A 21,061-nucleotide genomic window follows, 5' to 3' on the forward strand; every position below is an offset into this window, starting at 1 on the left:
TTATGTGACATATACAATATACTTGCATTCTGGAAAAGTAGTTCCTAATAAAATGCTGAAAAATCATTGGAGAAAAATAGATTTTTCTCTGCTAATTTGGAGATATTGGTGCTTTTTCTGTTTTATAATCTTCTTGCTTTTGTTAAGATATCTTGTATTATTTGGACCCCCTTCCATCCCACCACCCTGTATCCACAGAATCCCAGCTACCCTTTTCAGCAGTAATCCAGCAACTAATTGTAGTGCACTGTCTCTTATGAGTTCAGGCTGATTTTTCAAAGCTGCTAAAGGGGTTTTGGATGCCTGGAAATTGGATATCTACAGCCCTTGAGTTGCTTTCTAAATCTCAGCCTGAATTTGGAACAGGGAACAGCTCCCAGGTTTTGGCTTTAACTCTAGCAAAGGAGTTTGAAGTGGCTCAAGGACTATACTGTTGCAGCTTGGCATTTTGTGATCATTTTAAAGCTCTGTTTTCCTCTTCCAGCTGCTCACTATTCCAGCCCTGTCACCTGCCGCTTCAGCCCCATCCTCACTGGGTGCTGCCTGAGATGTTACAAGTGAGAATATTTGTTTTTTCCAGCCGTGCCCTGTCACTGGCTCCATGCTCCTGCCAATGGAAATTCCAAATGCCATTTATGGGAAATTAATCTATCCGGTTAACACACTTGCTTAAAAACTGAAAGATTTAGTCTTTGTTCCTTCAGTGTTACTTTGTGTCTCCAGTTTTGTAAGAGGAGAAAATGGTGGATGCTAATGATCAAATGAGAAGTGCTCTCATGAAAACCAGAAGCAGCTAAATGGTTAATTGTTTATATCATTAATACAGAGGGAAGTATTTTATTTTTTCTTTTTTAAAAATCTGTGGCCTCATTCCTCTCCCTCCCTCATTAAATATAATGCCCCTGACTCAAGAAACCCTATTCAGGGTAGCATTTAAGCACATGCGAAAGTGTTATCCTGAATTGTGGGGAATAAGTGTAGGAATATTATATGTTTGAGTCAAAGGTGCTACCTTTAAACTCCTGTGAGTTGATGCATGACGTGACGACATTCAAAAGGCCCGGCCAGCCAAATCAGAATATAGGTTTAGACAATCAGCAGCACCCCAGCCATACTCTGATTAGATTTGAGTTCACAGTGCTGGAAGGTGGAAGTTTACATCTCTCAGAACTATTGTTTCAAGCTGTCTATAGCTGCAGGCAGATAGCATTATAGTGGTTTATATTCAAGTTACATTTGGAAGTTTTCCTCCTCTGTGTGCTTATCCATATTCCACTGCTGTCTGAGTTTGGAGTCAGATTTTGGCCAGGGCTGCCCATTGGGCCTATGCCTGCACCCCAACTATTCTTGTGCCTTTTGCCAAGGCCATAAAGGGTGGGGCAACCCCAACTGCCCCTCAGTTCCTTCTTGCCACCATGGCTGTGAGTTGGAACTTGCAGTGTCTGAGTTTGTTGGCTCACTGTGTGTTTTACCCATTGTTCTGTAGATACTTGTAAATAGATATTTAGCTGTGAGACTGTCCTTAGTGTTAGATTTTCTGATAGTCTTTCTTTTCTTCCTTTTAAAAGGAAACTTGTTTGTTTTGCCTGTGAGTTTGCCCCAGTACTGAGACCAGGCACTACGACTGAGCTCAAATCTCCAGGTTTTAAAAATTGCCTTTCATGCGAGGCAGTAATGCCTCCCAACAATGGGCATGCCAGATGGTTACTGTAGATAGCTGTGCCATGTGTAAATCCTTTTCCTAAGAGAATGCAGAGAGCTAAGGAATCTCACTTACATATAAAAGAAAAGGAGTACTTGTGGCACCTTAGACTGACACGAAAGCTTATGCTCAAAGAAATTTGTTAGTCTCTACGGTGCCACAAGTACTCCTTTTCTTTTTGCTGATACAGACTAACATGGCTGCTACTCTGAAACCTGTCACTTACAGATGTTCCTGCTGGAGAGTTCGATGCATCTCTCTTCAGACCCAGAGATGCCTGAGGCAGAAACTCCTGAGCATGTATCAGAAAGTGCTCCTCCTGGCTCCTCAGCTCTTGGGGTTGATTGCTGCTCCTAAAGACCTGTCCTTCTCTAGGAAACTTCAGGGGACAGGGAGAAGAGCCCTGAGCCCACAAAGGGATGAGAGCCAGGTCTCCTTAACCAGGTTCTTGCTCCAGGAGCCACAAATCCTATAAAATCTCAGCTGAAAAGGGTAGCACAAGGCCCCAAGAAGATCCCTCTGGTTCCCATTCAGGCACCAGTCACTGTGCCACTAAACTGGTATCCTAGGTGCTACAAAACTTGCCTGGCACCCACCTCTCAGAACCGAGGCCCCCGGTACTGACAGTCCTGGTACCAGTGTCATCTAACTGTCTGACTATACAGCATCAACTTACACTGCCAAAACCCTACACGCCATCTAAAGATCTTTCTCTTCGTTATCAGACTCCCCATTGTTGGCAATAGTAAAGGTACCTTCTCTGGTACCAGCCTGCACTGATCCTACATCAGTACAGACCACATCAGTGATACCAATCCAAGCACACTCTGAGTCAGCACTCCAGCTGAATTGGCTCCCCCTCTCCAAGAAGAGTAGTCATTCCCATGCTGAGGCTATGGTGACAGTAGGGAGGTATCACTGATTCATTCCCTGGGCCAGGATACTCTGAGCCAGTGTACAGAGTGGAGTTGAGGGCTAATCTCTATTACCTCAGATACAGGAGCCTGAACAAGGAGGCTGCTCTCTATGATCCTCCCCCTTTATGCCTACAACCTCTTTGGCCTTACAGGGCTGCATCAGGCTAGAAAGCCAGTGTCTGCACCCCAATCTACAGCTAGATCCCCTGCTCCACAACCTCACAAGGCGGCTTTACAACCATTCCAATCTGCTGCACTGCCTATTGAACAGACTGGTCAAGGCTCGGAGGAGGAATTGCAGACAGTACCAAGTGCCTTCCCATTGCTTTGAGCAATTCTGTATGCACCCTTCACTGAAAATCGTTGGTTGTCACTCTGGCTAACAAGAGACAGTGAGTAGAAAGCAACACCTCAAGACAAGGAGTCCAAGAAATTAGGTTGTCTAGAAAAATTATTCTACATCAACAGGTCGTTGGCCATTCTTTTTTGGAGACTCGAAGTGTAGTTATCAGGACTCCATAGGTAAGTTTGCAGATGGGCTTCCTCAAAAAAGCAGAAATTAATTTAAACCCTTAATCTCTGAAGGGGGCAAGTACATTCCTCCAGGACAGTCCTTTATTCTGTGGCCATAGCTTTCAGATCTATGGCTGCCTCAATTGCCATGAGGGGACTCTCTTGGCTTCAGTCACCAGGGATCCATAAGGAAGTACAAGGTACAAGGGGGGATCTTCCATTTGAGGGCTGTGAACTTTCTCAATGAGAAAACATATGAAGCTTTATGCTCTGAGGGACTGTAGGTGACACTGAGGTCCTTGGGAGTCTATACTCCTGCATCAAAGCAGAAGTACTGTAAGCCTCAACCCCAGCAGAGGCCATCATTCTCTACACAATATAGGCACCAAGAGCCATTTCTACAAAGTGCCAAAAATTTCCAGAGGAAGAAGTCATCCACCACATCCCCTCATCAGACCTCATCGCCAGCAAGGTAGCAGATGTGACTCCTGGCTGGGAGCAGTGTACAACTTTTTTGGGGAAACATTTAATTCTGTACATAAAGATTTTTGATCCAATTCATCCCTGGACTGTGACTTTCTTTCTGGCTCTGGCAGCATAAAGGGACCATAAAGCCAGGGGATTTGATCCCTGGGGAATTCCCTGCAGAAGCAGTGGCTTCTCTGGCTGGTACAGGAAGGATGAATCACTATGTGAAGATAAAACAAGTCCTTGTGGCACCTTAGAGACTAACAAATTTATTTGGGCATAAGCTTTTGTGGGCTAAAACCCACTTCATCAGACGCATGGAGTGAAAAGTACAGTAAGCGGGGTGGGTATGTGTACACAGCACATGGTAAGGCAACTCCCATCTTTTCAAGTGGGAGGTCAGTACTAACGAGGCCAATTCAATTAGGGTGGAAGTGGCCTAATCTCAACAGTTGACAAGAAGGTGTGAGTATCAGCAGAGGGAAAACTACTTTTTGTAGTGACCCATCCACTCCCAGTCTTTATTCAGGCCTAATTTGATGATGTCCAGTTTGCAAATTAATTCCAGTTCTGCAGTTTCTTCAAGTCAGCGACACTGCTATGGGTACCCGCATGGCCACACAGTATGCCAACATTTTTATGGCTAACTTAGAACAATGCTTCCTCAGCGCTCGTCCCCTAGCACCCCTCCTCTACTTGTGCTACATTGATGACATCTTCCTCATCTGGACCCATGGGAAGGAGGTCTTTGAGGAATTCCACCAGGATTTCAACAATTTCCACCTCACCATCAACCTCAGCCTGGACCAGTCCATACAAGAGATTCACTTCCTGGACCGTACAGTGAAAATAAGCAATGGTCACATAAACACCACCCTATATTGGAAACCTACTGACTGCTATACTTACCTACATGCCTCCAATTTTCATCCAGACCACATCAAACGATCCATTGTCTACAGCCAACCTCTAAGATACAACTGCATTTGCTCCAATCCCTCAGACACAGACAAACACCTACAGGATCTCTGTTAAACGTTCTTAAAACTACAGTACCCACCTGGTGAAGTGAAGAGCCAGAAGGGTACCCAGAAGTCACGTACTACAGGACAGGCCCAACAAAGAAAGTAACAGAACGCCACTAGCCCTCACCTACAGCCCCCAACTAAGACCTTGGGACACAAGCCAGTCCTTGCCCAACCTGAAGCAAATACTCACCAGCAACTATACACCACACAACAAAAACACTAACCCAGGAACCAATCCCTGCAACAAACTCCATTGCCAACTCTGTCCTCATATCTATTCAAGGGACACCATCATAGGACCTAACCACATCAGCCACACCATCAGGGGCTTGTTCACCTGCACATGCACCAATGTGATATATGCCATCATGTGCCAGCAATGCCCCTCTGCCATGTACATTGGCCAAACTGGACAGTCTCTATGCAAAAGAATAAATGGACACAAATCAGACATCAAGAATTGTAACATTCAAAAACCAGTAGGAGAGTACTTCAGTCTCTCTGGACACTCAATAACTGACTTAAAAGTGGCAATTCTTCAACCAAAAAAACTTCAAAAACCGACTCCAATGAGAAACAGCAGAACTGGAATTAATTTGCAAACTGGACACCATCAAATTAGGCCTGAATAAAGACTGGAAGTGGATGGGTCACTACAAAAAGTAGTTTTCCCTCCGCAGATACTCACACCATGTCAACTGTTGAGAATAGGCCACTTCCACCTTAATTGAGTTGGCCCCATTAGCACTGACCCCCTACTTGGTAAGGCAACTCCCATCTTTGTGTGTGTGTATGGATGGATACTGCTTACTGTATTTTTCATTCCATGCATCTGATGGGTTTTAGCCCATGAAAGCTTATGCCCAAATAAATGTTAGCCTCTAAGGTGCCCCAAGGACTCCTCCTTTTTGCGAATACAGACTAAAATGGCTACCACTCTGAAATATGTAAAGATAAGTATCCCGGGATTAAGAGCCACACACCAGTCATGCGGATAGAAGACAAACTGCTGAGGTCAGAGTTGCCATCCCAGTGCTCTTCTGTAATAATCGGTACGGACTGTTTAATATCTCAAAGCATAAAATATACAGGGGTAGCGTGATAGAACTGGGCATTGCTTCTAAATACATGCATCTTCACAACAGGAAAAGGGGAAAAGTCACTTCTTCCTTTACCTACCTACCAAGACCCAAGTTCAGGGCTTGTCTTGCTTCAGTTGAGACACTGTTTAAGTAGCCACCCATTGTCATGTGACTAGCTGGGAGTTAATTCACCTGAGGCTGCTGAGAAGTTTGCAGTGTTGTAGCTGTGTTAGTCCCTGGCTATTAGAGACACACAAGGTGGGTGAGGCAATCTCTCTTATTGGACCAACTGCTGTTGGTGAAAAGAGATAAGCTCTTGAGCTTGCACAGCTGCTCTTCAGGGAGGACACAGAACCTGCCTTCATCTCAGAGATCCTAGAACCCTGGTTCCCCCTAGACTTTGGTGTGCAAGATTCACTGGGTCTAATCTTGCCACCCCTTCCTGCCCAACGTATAGGTAAGGTCACGGGGATGTATGAGGCATTGTGATGGGAAACTGTTTCATCAAACCCATAGGCTGTAGTCTCTGTGCTTTCCCAGTGATATGACTGGGCACTGGGAGCAGAGCACCGTGACAGGTACCTAGCCTAGAGGAGATGGAAGTGATGCTACTTGCTTTGGGGAGCATCTAGAGGGATGGGCAAGAGCTGGATCTGCACTGGCTTTGGGGGTTGTATCGCTTCCCTTTTCAGTATAGCTCTCAGCCACAGGACTCTACTGACAGCGACCAAGGTGCTTAGTTTCTCTCTAGGGGTGGCTAGGAGGCAGTGCTCCTTCCTCTCTGCTGCAGGCCTCCCTGCAGTTACCTCACATCTGTTGAGGATGGGTTGCTGCACTGTGCTCCACCTCTGGCTACCACTGAAGTGTCAGGAATGCAGAGGGGCAGATAACTGCTTTCATAGAATATCAGGGTTGGAAGGGACCTCAGGAGGTCATCTAGTTCAACCCCCTGCTCAAAGCAGGACCAATCCCAATTTTTGTCCCAGATCCCGAAATGGCCCCCTCAGGGATTGAACTCACAACCCTGGGTTTAGCAGACCAATACTCAAACCACTGAGCTATCCCTCCCCCCTTTGGAGCAGAGCAAGTTAGAAGCAGCACATAATGCTAGGGCTCCAGGCACTGCATGTCAGGCTGTGATGCAAGGTATTGGCCAGAGCCCATGAGCCCCTACCTGCTCTGAGCCCTGGTAACAGACAGACAGCACTTCTCTTCCTCCCTCCATCCCAGGAGCGGCTGCTTGCTGGAGTGCTCAGTGTTCATGCCTGGAGTTGCACTGCCCAGTGCTTGGACAGCCCACCCATGCCCTCATGGCTACATTCAGGATGCAGCGTCAGGCTCTCCTGCTCACTCTGTCTCCAGCATCACAGCTAGCACTGGCCTGAGTCACCCTGTGTTTGAATGGGCGTTGCTCAGGTGTCAGGGCAAAACACACCCTACTATCTGCTAAGTATAAATGTACAGGACATGTCTTTAAATTTAAATGGGGACACTGTCCTTTCTACATCAGTGCCCCCCAACTCCTCCCGGGGCTGAGGAGTGCTGCTTCCTGACTTGATTTAGGGTTCAGTGGGAGCAACACCAGAGCGGAGAGCTCAAGCTTGGCAGATGAATTGCTGTAGCACCATTAGGTAGGAGCAGAAGCTAGCACAGGGCTATTTGTGCCCTGCGCAGTTTAAGGCCAGCTCTTCCTCCCCGTATGAGTCTAAACTTAAACTGTGTGGAAAGGGAGGAACATATCCCTCAGCTGGCTGGGGAGAGAGGCATCTTACATTTACATTTAGGAGGGCAAGTGTCTCCAGTCTTCACATCTTCCCTGGGAAATACAAGGAGGGGGACACGAAAGAGATTTGATTAATGCTCATTTCAGCTGAATCTTCAAATAGAGCAGCAGCTAGCCTCAGTGGAGGGCTCAACCAGTGGGACATTTGACTGGCTCAGGAATGGGCCCAAGGAGAAACTGACAAGATCTCAAACAGCTTTAAAAGATAGGGCCATTAAGAACACAGCCCCTAGATTCCACACCATCTATTGTTAAATAAGGCCCTGATTCAGCAAATAAACTGAAGCATCTGCCGAACTCCAAGCACAAGTCCTATTGAAGACTACTCACCTGCTTAAAGTTAGGCACATACTTAAGTATCTTATTCACAAATAAGGCCAGAAGGGACCATTGTGATTCTCTAATCTGACCACCTGTATAATACAGGCCTTAGGACTTCCCTGAATTGATTCCTGTTTGAACTAGAGCAGATATTTCAGAAAAATATCCCATCTTCATTTAAAAATTGCCAGTGATGGAAAATCCACGAAGACCCTTGGTAAACTGTTCCAGTGGTTAATTACCAGCACTGTTTAGAAATAAGGTACAATTTTTTTGGTCTGTATTTGTCTAGCTTCAACTTCCAGTCACTGGAGCTTGCCAGACCTTTGAAAAGCCCCTTATCAAATTTCTGTTCCACATATAGGTGCTTACAGTCTGAGATCAAGTCACCCCGCAACGTTCTCATGCTGAATTGAAGCCTAAAGCTCTGCCTTCTGCAGTTCCTAGGCAATTTCAAGTAGAGTAGTGAGGACCTTTCTGTAATGGAACCGAGAGAGAGAGTGTGTGCGAAATCACCTGATCAACATCCTCTACAGCAAACAGGGAAAGATTAAGAATGAGCTCTCAAAAATGGATACTCTCATAAAAAAACAACCTTCCACACAAACTTCCTCGTGGCTGGATTTTACTAAAACTAGACAAGCGATTTACAACGCACACTTTGCTTCTCTACAAAATTAAAAGGACACTAAACTTTCTAAACTACTACATGCTACAAGAGGCCACAGCAATGGTTCCCTCAACCCACCCTGCATTATTGTTAACCTATCCAACTATACTCTCAGCCCAGCAGAAGCAGCTGTCCTATCTCGGGGCCTCTCCTTCTGCCCCTCCACCCCCAAACACCATCCTGGCCACTATGGATGTAGAAGCCCTCTACACCAACATTCCACACAAAGATGGACTACAAGCCCTCAAGAACACTATCCCCGATAATTTCACGGCTAACCTGGTGGCTGAACTTTGACTTTGTCCTTACCCATAACTATTTTACATTTGGGGACAATGTATACCTTCAGATCAGCGGCACTGCTATGGGTACCCGCATGGCCCCACAGTATGCCAACATTTTTATGGCTGATTTAGAGAAACGCTTCCTCAGCTCTCGTCCCCTAACGCCCCTACTCTACTTGCGCTATATTGATGACATCTTCATCACCTGGACCCATGGAAAAGAAGCCCTTGAGGAATTCCACCATGATTTCAACAATTTCCATCCCACCATCAACCTCAGCCTGGTCCAGTCCGCACAAGAGATCCACTTCCTGGACGCTACAGTGCTAATAAACAATGGTCACATAAACACCACCCTATACCGGAAACCTACTGACCGCTATTCCTACCTACATGCCTCCAGCTTTCACCCTGACCACACCACACGATCCATCGTCTACAGCCAAGCTCTGCGATACAACCGCATTTGCTCCAACCCCTCAGACAGAGACAAACACCTACAAGATCTCTATCAAGCTTTCTTACAACTACAATACCCACCTGTGGAAGTGAAGAAACAGATTGATAGAGCCAGAAGAGTTCCCAGAAATCACCTACTACAGGATAGGCCTAACAAAGAAAATAACAGAATGCCACTAGCCGTCACCTTCAGCCCCCAACTAAAACCCCTCCAACGCATTATTAAGGATCTACAACCTATCCTGAAGGATGACCCAACACTCTCACAAATCTTGGGAGACAGGCCAGTCCTTGCCTACAGACAGCCCCGCAACCTGAAGCAAATACTCACCAACAACCACATACCACACAACAGAACCACTAGCCCAGGAACCTATCCTTGCAACAAAGCCCGTTGCCAACTGTGCCCACATATCTATTCAGGGGACACCATCACAGGGCCTAATAACATCAGCCACACTATCAGAGGCTCATTCACCTGCACATCCACCAATGTGACATATGCCATCCATGTGCCAGCAATGCTCCTCTGCCATTGACATTGGTCAAACTGGACAGTCTCTACGTAAAAGAATAAATGGACACAAATCAGATGTCAAGAATTATAACATTCATAAACCAGTCAGAGAACACTTCAATCTCTCTGGTCACGCAATCACCGACATGAAGGTCACTATCTTACAACAAAAAAACTTCAAATCCAGACTCCAGCGAGAAACTGCTGAATTGGAATTCATTTGCAAATTGGATACTATTAATTTAGGCTTAAATAGAGACTGGGTGTGGCTAAGTCATTATGCAAGGTAGCCTATTTCCCCTTGTTTTTTCCTACCCCCCCCCCCCAGACGTTCTGGTTAAACTTGGATTTAAACTTGGAGAGTGGTCAGTTTGGATGAGCTATTGCCAGCAGGAGAGTGAGTTTGTGTGTGTGTGTGTGTGTTCCCCCGGGGGGGGGGGGTGAGAGAGCCTAGATCTGTGCTGGAAATGGCCCACCTTGATTATCATGCACATTGTAGGGAGAGTGGTCACTTTGGATGAGCTATTACCAGCAGGAGAGTGAGTTTGTGGGGGGGGGGGGGGGACGGAGGGTGAGAAAACCTGGATTTGTGCTGGAAATGGCCCAACTTGATGATCACTTTAGATAAGCTATTACCAGCAGGACAGTGGGGTGGGAGGGGGTATTGTTTCATGGTCTCTGTGTGTATATAATGTCTACTGCAGTTTCCACGGTATGCATCCGATGAAGTGAGCTGTAGCTCACGAAAGCTCATGCTCAAATAAATTGGTTAGTCTCTAAGGTGCCACAAGTACTCCTTTTCTTTTTGCAAAGACAGACTAACACGGCTGTTACTCTGAAACCTGCATACACACTCACATTCATGGGGTTTGCTGGCTTGTGGTTTTCAGTGGAAAGCAAAAGGAAACTCAGCAATTTTGTGCTTTGAGATTCGGGTTCAAAATTTGGACCTCACATTCCAAAGCAGAAAATGATGCATCCAGCTACAGGCAAAGAGAGAAACAGCTCTAGAATTAAGCCATCAGTTGTCCAGCAGGTGACCTGCTAAGGAGCAAAAACTGTACTTGCCTTCCTCACTGCACTCTTCACCCACCCCACCCCACCCCACCCCACCCCTGGCCGTTGTTTCATGAATATCTGAAATTTTATTTTGGTATTTTTCCCCAAGGTCAGGAATACTAAGTCTTTTCTTTCCTTCTTGCTGGAAGACTCTTTTAGCGGAATTGAAGTGGGAGCTCCCTTAGCCCTTGCTGAGAGCTTTTCTCTTCTCTGTGTGTATCTGATTGTTTTCATTAACCACCTTCAAAGGGTTTTAAGCAGTATGACTAAAAATCCCTTCTTGTCTTAGGTTTTCAATCTCTCTTGTGATGTCATAATCTCACTCTTAGTATCCCACAGACTCCAGCAAAGATTGGGAAATTGACCTGATTTTTCGAACATTAAAAACCAAGCAGTATCGGAATGAAAGCTGTGGGGCAGGGGAGTAAGGTGTGTAAAGAAGGAAGGGGGAGTGCCAAACTTTCAGTCCTCCTTGATGCATCAAAACCAAGAGCGTGTGCACAGACACTGTTCTCCCTTTTCAGGTCGCCTTAAAGCGATGGGATTTTTAACCACCAGCAGGGGGAACTGAAACACCTGCCAACCCTCGTGGCTGTGGTCGTATGATCCATAAGCAACGGGAAAGGAATGCTTTTCAACATCTTTTTAGGGTCTAGATCTCATGGAGTTTCTCTGCTAGGCAGAGAGGATGAGTCATTGCTAGGAATGAGGAGTTCACCCCTCAGGTGGGCTAACACTCAGAGTTCACAGGCAAGCGGGAGTGGCAGACAGCTCAATGTTTTTGATGGAAATGTACCACTCTATTGGTCTCATTGGCTGCTGGTGTGGGTGAGAGTTAGAGCTCCTGGCAGCTCTGGGGCTCTCCAGACTGTGATCGCCAAAGGCCTGGCCCTTCCACTGTCTAAGGGTGTGCCCAGACATAAGGCATTTCTGGGTAACTAACTGTCTCTACTTTCAAGTGGCTTGACCTCAAGCATATGTGGACTTCAACTACTGGGACTCACAAGCACAACAAGCAAGAGGTCACTGCTACACAGGTAGGTCACTGCCGCACAGGTAAATACTATTGGATATGTGTATATAACACTTCACATCTAAGGTCCCCCAAGAGATTTACAATTAAAGCTCAGAAGAACCTCATGTAATAGAGGGTAAAGTGAAGACACAGAAGACGACATGTTTTCAAAAGTGCCCACACAGCCTGGGTGCCCACCTTATACATACCACCCAGCAGCTGGTTTCTAGAGGTGCAGAGCAGTAGCTCCAGAGGAAGTCAGTGGGGGCAGGGAGTGCTCAGAAGCTCTGAATGAACAGGCCAAGGGGCAGCGTTGCTAACATTTGTGATTTTTATTGCAAGTCTTGTGATATTTGATGTTTTTCTTGAAGTCCCGACTCCCGGGGTGTTGTGCTTAGGTGAGAATTGTGACTTTCACTATTAAAGGAAAGTGATAGGCTTGTGATTGTGGAGAAAAGCTTGAAACTGCAGCCAGAGTGCACTCTAAAAGCTCAGCCACCTGAAGGTGAACCCACATGGTATTATTTAAGTCCTGTGATTTTTTTTTTAAGAGGGCCTGACTCCCAGTTTTTGAGTGTTGGGGTCTTGAGCTGGGCACCTAGAGGCACAGCAGTGAACAGCTGCAAACTTGGGCTCAGTGCGATATTTGTAAACCAGTTACTTGCAGAGACCAGCCACGAAAGGGAGATTTGATCGCATGCACTAGGCCAAGTGCATTCCATGCTCCCCAGTCAAGTTAGCTCACCCCTAGTGAACACACATGCTCCAGTCAGCTGATGCTGTTGGGGCATTGAAGTAGATGGAAGGTGATCACGCGTAGCTACCCACCTGGGCTGTAGCCAAGGGACTGGCACTATCTGGGTGCTATAGTGATGCAAATAACAATCGTATCATCTACATGCTTGCATGATGGTATTTTTAGTGCTCGTAAATAGGGCTGTTGATTGATTGCGGTTAACTCATGTGATTTAACTCAAATTAATATCAATTAAAAAATTGTGATTTAATCTCAGCGCTAAACAATAGAATACCAATTGAAATTTATTAAATATTTTTGGATGTCTTCCTACATTTTCAAATATATTGATTTCAATTACAACACAGAATACAAAGTGTATACTTCTCGCTTTATATTTTCATCACAAATATTTGCACAGTAAAAATGGTAAAATAGTATTTTTCAACTCACTTCATACAAGTATTGTAGTGCAATCTCTATCATGAAAGTGCAATTTATAAATATAGATTTTTTTTGTTACATAACTGCACTCAAAAACAATACAATGTAAAACTTTAGATCCTACAAGTTCACTCAGTCCTACTTCTTGTTCAGTCAATCACTCAGCCAAACAAGTTTGTTTACATTTAGGGGAGACAAATGCTGCCTGTTTATTATTTATAATGCCACCTGAAAGTGAGAGAGGCATTCGCATGGCACTTTTGTAGCCGGCATTGCAAGGTATTTACATGCCAGATATGATGATACCATTGGCCTGCTAAACCCAGGGTTGTGAGTTCAATCCTTGAGGGGGCCATTTAGGGATCTGGGGCAAAAATTGGCGATTGGTCATGCTTTGAGCAGGGATTGGACTAGATGACCTCCTGAGGTCCCTTCCAACCCTGATATTCTATGATGAACATTCGTATGCCCCTTCATGCTTTGGCCACCATTCCAGAGGACATGCATCCATGCTGCTGATGCTCGTTTTTAAAAAAAAAAAAAAAAAAAAAAGCGTTAATTAAATGTGAGACTGAACTCCTTGAGGGAGAATTGTATGTCTCCTGCTCTGTTTTACCCACATTCTGCCATATATTTCATGTTATAGCAGTCTTGGATGATGACCCAGCCCATGTTGTTCGTTTTAAGAACGTTTTCACCGCAGATCTGACAAAACACACAGAAGGTACCATTGTGAGGTTTCTAAAGATAGCTCCAGCACTCCACCCAAGGTTTAAGAATCTGAAGTGCTTTCCGAAATCTGAGAGGGAGGAGGTGTGGAACATGATTTCAGAAGAGCTAAAAGAGCAACACTCCACTGCAGAAACTACAGAACCCAAACCACCGAAAAAGAAAATCAACCTTCTGGTGGTGGCATCTGACTCAGATAATGAAAATGAACATTCAGCAGTCTGCACTGCTTTGGATCTTTATCCAAAGAAAGGGGGAGAGAGAACCCCAGCTCTTGGGGATCCTTCTGGTTTCGGCTCTGGAATCTGGCCCAGAGATGGGGAGGGGGGACAGGGGCCAATACCTTGGAATCAGTTTCGTACTCCCCGCCACTCACCTGCTGACTCCTTGGCTCTGTTGATTCGCTACCATGCTTTCCCTTCTGGGCAGTGGAAGCCAGCCCATCTTTGCTGACTTGCACCAGAAAAAGACATGATTCAAAAATTGTAGGTGGTGGTGTAGCTGTGTCAGTCCTTGGTTGTTAGACTCGGTGGGTGAGGTGATAGCTTTTATGGGAGCCATTTCTGGTGTGGGGAGAGGAGCTGTCAAGCCCCCTAGGGCTCCTCTTGAGGTCTGAGAAACTTCCTCAATGTCACAGCTAAATACAATAATAAATGATAGACGCTGGCTCTATGGCTTCCTACAACAACCTATAACCCACTAACAGACCCACAGATGCTTCACCACCCCACCCCCCCGCCTTTCTTCCCTACAACTGGAGGTGTATTAATGGGCTACTTCACCTTGAATGGTCCCTGCTTATGCTAACCATCCTGTTCCACCTTGTATTTAGCTGGGTCACTCTGAGGAAGTGGCAGAGCTCTGTGTAAACTTGAAGACTGGTCTCTCTCACCACCAGAAGCTGGTCCACTAATTACCTCACCCACCTTTTGTCTCTGATTCAACCACTTTTTCAAAATGAGCCCGATCTCCCTGCCCCTGCCAGTGAGCCGGGCTGCCCTATTTGCTCCCTCAGCCTCCCCCTGCTGGGTTAGTGGCATGTGTGGATTAGCCTCTGTCCTAGGGTTGCCAGGTGTCCTGTTTTCAACCTGGTCAAAAAGGGACCCTGGCAGGTCTCGTTGGCACCGCTGACCAGGCTGCTAAAATTCTGGTCAGTGGGGTTAAGGCAGGTCCCTGCAGCTCCCAGAAGCAGCTGGCATATCCGGCTCCTAGGCGCAGGGGCAGCCATGGGGGCTCCACATGCTACCCTCACCCTGAGCACTGGCTCCACAGCTTCCATTGGCTGGGAACAGCAGCCCAAGGGAGATGCAAGGGTGGCGCCTGTGAGCAAGGGTTGCACATGGAGCCTCCCTGGCTGCCCCTTCACCTAGGAGCCAGAGGGACATGTTGCCACTTCCTGGAGCTGCCTGAGGTAAGTGGCACCTAGCTGGAGCCCTCACCCCTTCCTGCACCCCAAATCCCTGCCCCAGCCCTAAGCTCCCTTCTGCACCCCAAACCCCAGAGCCCGCACACCCAGCCTGGAGGCCTCACCCCCTTCCTGCACCCCAGCCCTGAGCCCCCTTCCTGCACCTAAACTCCCTCTGAGATCTCACAGCCCAAAACCGCTCCTGCACTCTGAACCCTTGGGCCCCAGCCCGGAGCTGCCTCCTGCACCTCAAACCCCTCATCTCCGGCTCCCAGGTGGAGTCCACACCCCCCACACATCCCAACCCCCAGCTTGGAGCCCCCTCCTGTACCCCCCCCCGTCCCTGATGCCCAGCTAGAGCTCTCACCCCCCTCCCGCACCCCAGCCCTGGTCTCACAAAAACAAGTGAGCGAGCGAGGGTGGAGGAGAGTGAGCGATGGAGGGAGGGGGTTGGAGTGAATGGGGGGTGGGGCCTCAGAAGGGGCAGGACTGCAGGGAAGGGGCATAGCAGTGGGTTTTCTGCAATGAAAAAGTTGGCGGCCCTACTCTATCTCCATGCCCTGGCATCAGCACCCAACCATCACTGAGCACCTGGAGGGCTTCCTGCTGCCAGTCTGTGTTTCAGCCCTTGTGCATAGGGGCTCTGCTCCTGCTCCTGCACCAGCAAGGACAGTTTTGCCCTGGTCTTGCCCAGGATTGGGTCCCCTGGGGGAAGACGCACCCCACTCAGCTGCGAATGCAGAGGAGCCTTTTCCCTCTTTGGCAGGATGGGAAGCAGTGATGGGGGGAGGGGACCCCAAAACTATGAGGGAATGGGGGAGAGAGCTGATGGCTCCTAGCGGAAGGGAGGGGGCTCGAAGGGCGGCTGGAGGGGACCAGCTCACAAGCCACGTGAGCGATGTGGGTAGCGAGGAGAGGCCTTGTCTCCGAGCTCAGGCTGACAGATGTTGCTGGCCTCAGCCGTTCTCTGGGAGACAGGGCTGGCTCCACCGGGCGGCAATGCAGGGTGGGCCCAGGCCGGGCCCGCAGGGTGAGCTCTCCAGTATCAGAGCACAGATACTCCAGTGTTCAGTGTTTGCCCGGGACACGGGGTTTCTGCAAACACCTGGCTGCTGGCTCTTCCAGGTGGCCGGGCCTCAGCCCCAGCCCAGTCCTGCCTGTCAGTTTGGAGCCGTGGACGTGCGGGGAGGCCAGTATCCTGCTAGTCTCAGTGGGCTGGAGTCTGAGACCCAGTGAAACGCCATTTCCACTGCCCAGCCAGCCATAGCAAAGGACAGGCCTCAGCCCGGGTGTCATTCCAATGGGCCCCACATGGTGGCAGCAGAGCCCCAAATAAGGAGCCTCTCTCTATTTAAGGCTGGGAAAAGTCCCCAGCCCTGGTTCATGTTTCAGTGTTTCCTGAAGATTTCCTTTGAAAAGGTGAAGGGCCTGCTGCTTCCACCCCGTGGTGTCAGTCACACACAGGCAGCCCGGCTGTTGTCACATTCAGCCTCTCTGCACTTTCAGCTACACCTGCATTTTCCTTTTACCTCCTCTCACTTCCTGTGTTCCTGTTGGCTGTTATAGCTCCCCTGCATGCCAGCTAGGAGGTGGCTGCATGGCAGCCTTCAAGCTAGGTGTGCACGTGTCCCCTGAATTGTGTACACAGGTGGCGCTGAGTGTTTCCATTAGCCATGGGGCTACGCTGTGCTCCCAGCTGTTTGACAATGTGGCCCATGACTCTGGGATCCATCAGCTGTAAGGTGAGGTGTAGGAGAGCGGGTGCATGAGCTGTACTCCAACATCCTCCAGTGGATCAGGACAATGAAGGTACAATCGGCCTCTTACTTGGTCCCCTTACTCAGCACATGCAACTGCAGGACTGATTCCTTCGCAGGGAAAAGCTGCTTGTTTTCTTCCCAGCAGAGGAATGCAAAGGCCAAGGGAGTCCCAGAAAACAAGGCAAGAAGGGTGGGGAGCTGAGCTGATGTGGCCAGAACTGGAAAGGTCAGCTGCGAGGCTGCTCAGGAGGGGTCCGCTGGCGAAATAGCAGGGAGCAATGTTTATGCAGCCCTGTGAGCCCGCTGGGTTTAGACTGACTCCACTGTGAGGTGCTGGAGCTGGGCTGTGTAGAGATGGGTGTGAATGCCACCTGCATGGGGCATCTTAGTGCCCAGGATGGGCCAGCTCCCATTGACATCAGTGCTGGTCTGGCTCCTGCTTCAAGGGGGTGGCAGGAGGCCGGGCAGGAAGGGAGCCTGGCGGAGGAGGGAGCTTGTGACAGACGGCACAGAATGGATCATGTGCAGCCAAGCCACAGCACACGGGCCCTCTGGAAATTGCAGCTACACCTGGGATGTGGCACTGTAGCCCTGGGCCTTCACTCCCCAAACCACAGCCTGTTAGCAGCCTCAGGGCCCTTACCTGCCACTCAAGGGCAAGATCACCCCCACCCACGTAGCTCCAGCAGCCAAGACACGCTGGGGTTGCTGGGATGCCCTCCAAGCCCAGCTCCCATCTGATCCCACCTTCCTGGGCCAGAAACACTCCCTCCTTCCCAGAACAGTGCCCTCCTCTGGCTGCTGTAGCCCTTGAGAACTGGCCAATCCTCACACACCTGGGGATTAGCTGGTGTCCAGAGAGAGCCGGGAATGGGGCTGACAGAGCTGGGTACAGCTCCTGAGCCATTTGGCTGGGATTTAGGAAATATTCCCCATGGGCAGGGCAGGGCTCTCACTGCAGTTTACAACATGATCTTCTTTGGGGTTTGAAACCCACTAGGTTCCCTGCTGAAGCGGGAGGGTGTCCTTGGCTGGTTCACACCTCCAGGCCCTGACGGCCGGGCCAGCTGGCACTCCTGCTGCTCAGCGGCAGGTCCCTTTGCTATGTAGTGGGACTGGCTGACCCCAAGGTCCGGCAGGAGGGCAAGGGGAGGCTCGGGCAGCGGCAGTGTGGTTCTGTGCCGTCTGAGCTGCCTGCCTCCCAGCATGGCTTCTGGGCGTATTTACAGCTGCACATGCAGCCTCGAAGCAGGGAATAATAATAGCTCAGCTCTCCTGCTAGGAGATGTGGCATGACTTGGCGTCATCATCAGGGTGACGATGCTGCTGTTCTCCCCAGAGTCAGAGGGGAGGGAACTCAAGGGCCAGAGACGCAGAAAAATGAAAAGTAACGGGCTGGGGAAATGGTAAATGGAGAATACTGAGCCCCAGGAATGGACTGGTTTGAGGGCAGGTACAGGTAAAACCAACCCAGCTGGGGCTAGCCTTGGAGTTTGAATGCTGGCACCTGGGAAGTCAAAGGCATGAGCTGCTACCACTCACGCTATGGGCAGCGACCCCTTGCTGGCCTGGCCACTGGAGAGGGGGACACCCTGTGCTGTCCTCCCCTGGGTTACAGCAGGCCTGATTTCATCGAGCCCTTGCCCAGGGGGGCAGCAAGACAGAGCCAGCCTTCGGGAAGGTTGAGGCAGCGCTATTGATTCCCTGCCATAGGGTTGCCAACTTTCTAATTGCACAAAACTGAACACCCCTGCCCTGCCCCCTCCCTGAGGCCCTGCCCCCCATTCACTCCAGCCCCCTCCCTCTGTTGCTTGCTCTCCCCCACCCGCACTCACTTTCACTGGGCTGGGGCAGGGGCAGGGGCAGGGGATTGGGATGCGGGAGGGGCAAGGGCTCCAGCTGGGAGTGTGGGCCCCATGGTGGGGCTAGAAATGAGGGGTTCAGGGTGCAGGAGGGGGCTCAGGGCTGCGGTAGGGTGTTGGGGTGCAGGAGGGGGTTTGGCGTGCAGGCTCTGCGAGGGTGTTTGGGTGCGGGAGAGGGTTCTGACCTGGGGCAGGGGGTTCGGGGTGTGGGCTCCGGCTGGGTGGTGCTTATGTCAGGCGGTTCCGGTCGGCGGCACACAGTGGGGCTAAGGCAGGCTCCCTGCCTGCCCTGGCTCTGCACTGCTCCCGGAAGCGGCCCGCATGTCCGGCCCCTAGGCAGAGACACGGCCAGGCAGTTCTGCATGGTGCATGCTGGCCGCGTCTGCAGGCACTGCCCCCACAGCTCCCACTGGCCACAGTTTCCAGCCAATGGGAGCTGTGGAGGTGGCGCTCAGGGCGACGCTCAGAGCTTCCCTGATCACCCCTGTGCCTAGGAGACGGACATGCTGGCTGCTTCCGGGAGCTGCATGGAGCCAGGGGAAGCAGTGATGCTGACTGGAGCCACCAGGGTCCCTTTTCGACCAGGCGTTCCGGTTGAAAACCGGACACCTGCCAGCTCTATGGGTGAAGCTCACACTCATGTTCCATAATAGTAGCTGGCCTGGCCTCACCCTTGGGCTAAGGGCAAAGGTCCATTGTGCCTTCTGTGTGTGTCCAGAGCCAGACTTAGGGGCGGGCCATCAGGGGGGTCACTGGGGCACTAGATCAGAATCTTGCAGGGAGTCGCATGCCTCAGTGCTGTTTATTGGTTGGTTGGTTTTTGCTTGGCCGGCCTGCTTGGCCAGTGGGGGCCGAAAACCATTTTCCACCAGGCCAGTCCTGCGTGTGTGCACGCGTCTCCCTCTCCTGTTGGGACTACTGACCATGTTGTCTCATGACACGACTCTCTCTATGTGGCTCATGGGTGCTGCCTGCTTTAATGATGACTGACGCGACCAGGCTACCTACAACTGGCGAGCCAGTGAAAGGTTTGGCTGGCATGCTGCTTTCCCCGGCTCCTCCTCTTATGGGTGTGGCTCTGGAGTGGGCTTGGACTCAAGGCGGCTGGGTGCGGCTCTGGGTGTGGGGGTGGTTTGCCCTAGAGTTGTGATGGTAGTAGGGGGAGGTTGCTGTTCACTTCTCTGCCCCTCAGTCCTCCCTCCAGGCTCATCACTGGCTCTTTCCCAGTCTGTCCGTCTCTCGGTGCAGGGCCGTTCCAGGCAGACGGTTCCTCTCCCACCGCCCTCACAGGCCTTTGCAGCAGGAAAATCACATACGTGGGCTGTGGCTTTCCTCCCTCCATGCTCTGCCAGTTTAGCTATTTCCTTTTAGGAGGGGAGAAGGGAGAGGCAAGAGCTCATTTCTTGGAAGGAGAGTTGGGGGCCTGCAAGGGCAATGAAACTGAGCCGTGTTAGGACCTCTCCTGTAAGATGGCTGCAGGGCGGCAGGTAGGAGGAGAGACTGGATTTCCTGTTTTGTGTTTTAGCCTCATCTACTAACCAGAGCACCTCCTGGCAGCTCCATGGAGCTGAGGGCACAAAAGCATCCTCTAGGGAGAAGCAGCATGAGCGACTGGGCCTGGGAAGCCCTTTAGGGCATGTCTCTGAGCCAGGCACGGCGCTGCCCGCACCCCCATTCCCTCTGCCCCAGGGAGCCTCATCCTGGATAGCAGTGACGGCTGCCTCTCCCGAACCCTGCCCTTGGGAATCTGTCCCACCGGCCACTTGCTGCCCTCTTCCTAAACTCTCTCCCGTTGGCCTGGCTAGCTCTGGGGCCTGTCATCTTCCGAGGCTGTGAATAATTCACTCCCTCTGGCCAGGCTGTTTCCTTACAGGTATTTATAGCCTGTGATCATGTCTCCTCTGCCGCGCTCTCTTTGGCTGTGTAAATTTAGCTCCCGCAGTCTCTCGCATGCCTTACACTCTAGTCCTTGCAGTGGGTTTTTTTGTCCTTCTTTGTATTTGCCTTTGGCTTCACTGTGGCCTTCCCAGCCAGTAGGGCCGGAGGGCAAGGGCAGCACTGAGTCTGGGGCTCCAGCACTGAGTAATGCGTGAGCTCAGCAGCGCAATCGCAGCCCAGCCTTCTCCTGCCACCCGAGCCTTTCTGGGACTGGCCGTAAAATGGAGATAATTCTTCTGACCTCCTCTGTAAAGTGCCTATATCCAGATCACAGCTCCGAAGTTCCACTGAAATCAACAGAAGTTGGAAGCCTAAATACTGCTGAGGGTCTGGGTCTTTGAGATCGATGATGACAAGGGCTAGAGACCA

The 21,061-nt window shown here is 49.9% G+C and overlaps 1 protein-coding gene across 1 annotated transcript in view; it reads left to right on the forward strand.

Annotated features, from left to right (window-relative positions):
* The first annotated feature begins 20,225 nt into the window (after nucleotides 1-20,225).
* The window catches only part of CXXC5 (CXXC finger protein 5), a 171,836-nt gene continuing 171,000 nt past the window's right edge, over nucleotides 20,226-21,061 (forward strand). The window contains exon 1 of the mRNA XM_048861266.2: nucleotides 20,226-20,241. The gene's annotated coding sequence lies outside the window, so the exon portion shown is untranslated. The remainder of the gene's footprint in view (nucleotides 20,242-21,061) is intronic.

This window comes from Caretta caretta, chromosome 8 (assembly GCF_965140235.1).
Source record: "Caretta caretta isolate rCarCar2 chromosome 8, rCarCar1.hap1, whole genome shotgun sequence".
Classification (NCBI taxonomy): Eukaryota; Metazoa; Chordata; order Testudines; family Cheloniidae; genus Caretta; species Caretta caretta.